The sequence below is a fragment of the Lipotes vexillifer genome, unplaced genomic scaffold, assembly GCF_000442215.2.
Source record: "Lipotes vexillifer unplaced genomic scaffold, Lipotes_vexillifer_v1.1 scaffold434, whole genome shotgun sequence".
Classification (NCBI taxonomy): domain Eukaryota; kingdom Metazoa; phylum Chordata; class Mammalia; order Artiodactyla; family Lipotidae; genus Lipotes; species Lipotes vexillifer.
The window spans coordinates 225,792-230,849 of record NW_006797498.1 but is presented as its reverse complement, the minus strand read 5'-3'; positions in this window follow the sequence as shown (position 1 = coordinate 230,849).

Genomic DNA, 5,058 nt, shown 5'->3' with positions numbered 1-5,058 from the left:
TTATGGTTTTCTCAGGGTACGGTAGCCAGGACATGGAAGAAACCGAAGTGTCCATGGACAGATGAGTGGATAAAGAAGATGTGGCACATATATACAATGGAATATTACTCAGCCATAAAAAGAAACAAAATTGAGTTATTTGTAGTGAGGTGGATGGACCTAGAGTCTGCCATACAGAGTGAAGTAAATCAGAAAGAGAAAAACAAATACTGTATGCTAACACATATATATGGAATCTTAAAAAAAAAAGTTTCTGATTAACCTAGGGGCACGACAGGAATAAAAATGTCAACGTAGAGTATGGACTTGAGGACATGGGGGAGGGGAAGGGGAAGCTGGGACGAAGTGAGAGAGTAGCATTGACATATATACACTACCAAATGTAAAATAGATAGCTAGTGGGAAGCAGCCGCATAGCACAGGGAGATCAGCTCCATGCTTTGTGACCACCTAGAGGGGTGAGATAGGGAGGGTGGGAGGGAGGCACAAGAAGGAGGAAAAATGGGGGTATATGTATATGTATAGCTGATTCACTTTGTTATAAAGCAGAAAATAACACTGTAAAGCAATTATACTCCAATAAAGATGTAAAAAAAATAAAATTCATTATGCCCAAAATTTGAACCAATGATCCATCTTTCCAAATGTGTGCATCTTGGAATCTCTTCCATTTTCATAGTTAGCACAACAATTTCTTGATTTTCTCAAGTTACAAACATGTGAGTAATCTTAGACCTCTTTCTTCCTGACCCTCCTATTGAGTCAAAGACTAAATTCTGTGTTTTAAACCCACTTACTTATCTCCACCTCCACTGCCTTTGTTCTAGTCCAAACCATCATCATCTCTTTCCTGAATTCTTGCAAAATATTTTTATTTGGATCTTCCAATATATTCTCCATATGGCATCCAGGGAAATCTTTTAACAAAAAATTACGATTACTTGCCTGTCGTGCTTAAAATCCTTTAATGGCATGAGACTGCCTTTAAAATACAGTCTGGAATGCTCCTCACAGTCCACAAGACCTTGTATAACCTCTTCAGCTCCATCTCAACCGCCTTCCTCCTCAGTCTTCATGAGCCTCATTGGAATTCTTTCTTCATGAGCCTTACTGGAATTCTTAAAGCATTCCATGCTTCCACTTAATGCTGCTCCCCAAGCTCTCCCTGAACCTTCCTCCCTCTTTACCTAGCCAGCACCTACTTATCCTTTAGAACTCAATTAAAGCATCACTTCTTCTAGGAGCCTGCTATGATGCCCAGATTAAGTCAGGTAATTCTTTTGTACGTACATTCACTTAAAATCATGACTTTCACTTCGTATATCATATCCCATTTGTGATTATGTAACTATTTGTGGAATAATTAGTTTTAGCTTTCCTTGCTATAATGTAAGTTTTTTTCTGGGAGGACAAGCATGTTTATATCTGGTTCACCTCTATATCTATAGGATATAGGGGAGTACCTGGAAAAGAGGGGTGTTCAATTAAAAGATTAATTCCATGAATGTATGACTGTCTCTTCTCTTTGAGAGTTCAGCTATTTCTTGAGATTCTGAATTTTTAATTTAGGCTTGGGTGTATGATTGACATCTCTATGGCTAAACTGATGAAAACAGGTGAAACATTGAACTACACATTTTTCTTTGCATTGGACTACACATTATTCTTTTTGGCAAAATTGCCTTCCTTTTAACTGCCTTGGTAAGAAGTCCTTCACACTTGAAAACAGCACATTCAGGAAGACAGCAGTCTCTACCGGGCTTTTCTCAAGACTAGAAGACATCTTGTGATTCTAACCTTGTGTTCGTTAATTGTCTAGGTTGGCACATCACTGGCAAGTCAGACCTTGTCCTTTTGTTTGAGTGCTTCAATAAATATGTTTATAACTTGTTGGGCAGACACAGGTTATAGCTAATCACAGAGACACCACTAGGCAGCTGCCAATGGAAAATGCAGGACAATCAAACCAATTCAATAAGGATGGCTAAGAGAAATTGCATGAAGAGTGCCATAGTTAGATTTCATATTGTCTGGCCTGTTTCAGGGCACGTGGAATGTGTTTTTAACTTACATATGTTTATTGTAACCATGTTGTTATTAGCAAGTATTTCAGGACTCTTGCGAATAGAATACACTTTCTACTTTCTCTCTTATGCCTTCTATTTTACTGCAAAGAACATGAACTTTGGTGTCAGGCAGCCCTGGGTTGAAATCCTATTTACAAATTTCGCAATGCTTTCAACATTATTATCCTTTGAGAGGTCCTGATTCTTCAACTTCACAGCTGCCAAGGTTAAAAATAACATGTATGAAAAGGCTGGCAGGTAATAGAAGTTGGATAAATGTTAATTTTCTCTTCCCATACTCCATCCCTTATTTCTCTCTTTCTTTTTCTTTACTTCAATTTCTTTGTCTTGGTCTTCCTGGTCTGTGAGGCTCTGGGTGACTGTCTTTAATTCCTAGGATGTTGGCTGGCTAGTATATTGACTTCCAGATCCTCCAGAATTCTATACCTTAGGAAAATTTAAGCCTTCCTTAAGCACATTAGTAACTAGTGAAAAATTCTTCTCTGTTTTTAACCGATGAAGGGTCTGTTTCCATTGACTGAAGAGTTTGGGATCTTTCTTCTGTATGCTATACGTCTGCAGTTAATCAGTTTAAAATTTCCTGGGCCATAGCCATTCTAGCTCATACTTCTCTGGTAGATGCCCTGAAGGGAAGGAAGAAAACTTAGGATTAATCCTGCATCATCAAAATATCCAGTATCCCCTGAATGTCTACCAGAGAAAAATTGCTTCATCTTTTTCTCAGGCAGGCATTCCAAGAAAGGAAAAAAGGTCTGCCTGACCCCTAACCCACAGAATTGATCTGATATCTATTGGTCCACTGGAATTGGACATGAAGATGGATGAGTTGTTGCTAAAAACATTTTTTTTTTTTTTTGCGGTACGCGGGCCTCTCACTGTTGTGGCCTCTACTGTTGCGGAGCACAGGCTCCGGACGCACAGGCTCAGCGGCCATGGCTCACGGGCCCAGCCGCTCCGCGGCAGGTAGGGATCTTCCCAGACCGGGGCACGAACCCGTGTCTCCTGCATGGGCAGGCAGACTCTCAACCACTGCGCCACCAGGGAAGCCAGTGATAGAAACAGAACCCACTTTTAGCCCCATCCCAGTGGCCTATAGAAAATAGAGGAATTGATTGGGCAGAGTTGTTTACCGCACCAAGTTCTGCTCTCTATGATACCCCTCCCTGAATACTTCTACTCTGGCTTATTCTGGTTACCATTCAACATTGCTAGTATTGGTAGCCAATACTTCATTACTTCAATCCCCTGTATTAGTTAATTATTTCTCTGTTCAAATTATTGTGTGGTTTCTGTCCCCTTGTTTGATCCTGATGGATGCACCAGGGTTTATTATTATCTATATGGGACCACAATACAATAAACCTGTTCTATTTGGATATCATTCTATAAGCCTGTTAATACAGGGCTCAGTCTATTATATCTCTTGAAGTGAAACATTTCAAAAAATGGTAGATAAAAAAGGAAAACAGGATTATTGGTCATGTAATCATTCTACTTGAGAAGAAGTCTACAGAGACCTGTAATAGGAGAGTTATAGAAAAAAGACACACTAGTTGAGCAGAGTGTGCTAGAACATTTTTCTAGTTACATAACAATGTAAAAAGGTCATTTTTTGGAGTCCAGGTCATGTAGTTCTTTGTTATATTGTCAGTATATGAGAAAAAACGTGTTCCAAATGGGTTTTTACATACTAGTAATTTGAATTTTATTTTACAGTGTTTTGATATAAATTATATTTACTGAACTAACCCACTGAATTATAGAGGAATCTTTCAAAAGAAAGATGGATGATATGCTAATATTATTTTTTAACACACAGTGGCTAATCCAGCATTTCTTTAAGATATGTACTGATTGGTGGTGGTTGAATAGTGTCTGCTAGAATCTCAGAATGTGATCTAGTTTGGAAATAGGGTCTTTGCAGTTGTAATTATTTAAGATGAAGTCATACTGGATTAAGGTGGGACCTATATCTCATGATTGGTGTCCTTACAAGAAGAGGACAACACAGACATAAATATAGAGAAGGCAATGTGAGCTAGGAAGAAGAGATTGGAATGATTCACCCATTAGCCAAGGAATGCCAGAGAATTTCCTACAACTACCGTGATCTAAGAGAGAAGCATGAAATGGTTTTTCATTGTAGCCTCCAGGAATTAACCAACCCTGCCGACACCTTCATTTCAGACTTACAGCCTCTGGAAGAACTGTGAGAGGATAAACTTCTGCTGTTTTAAGCCATTGTGTTTGTAACGGCAGGTGCTGGTAATTCACTGGTAATAAGACAAAAATCACTTTTGTCCCCACGGGCTGCTAATTATTTTTGATATTTTAAGTGTTAGCTTAAAAACTTATTTTTACATGGTATTTTCAACTTGGAAGGGCTTTTTCTTCTTACAGCATCATAAGAAATTGCACCTGCTAAAATGGCAGCTAAAATTTGGAAATATGGCCTTCTGGAGGATCTTATTACATGTGGATATCTAATAAGTTTTCAACTCAATTATTAATAAATATTTTAAGATGATATTTTGCAGAAAATCCAATGGAGCACCTAAATATTAACATACACACACAAACACGCACACACACCACTTTATCCAATTCCTTAATTCAGAAATGCTTTATCTCAGGAATCAGGTAGATTAGGTTTAGCTAATGGTTTTAACTGTTACTCCAGGAATGAGCTGATGACTTCCGGATCTCCTGTGATTAGCATTGATTAGGGAGAAATGATTTGGTGCTGCCAAGGCTATAAATTTCTCCCAATATTGAATTAATTTGACTATGTTGCCCCCTTGTTCTGATAATAGTCTCTTTCAGAAGAATTGCCTGTCACTTCCCCCACAGTAGAAACTCCACATCTTATCCAGACAAAACAGCATACTTAACATCCTGCAATATATTATATATTTTAGAGATGTACAATTTATACATTTTCACATCTTCCTTCCTCTTCTTTTTTTTTTTT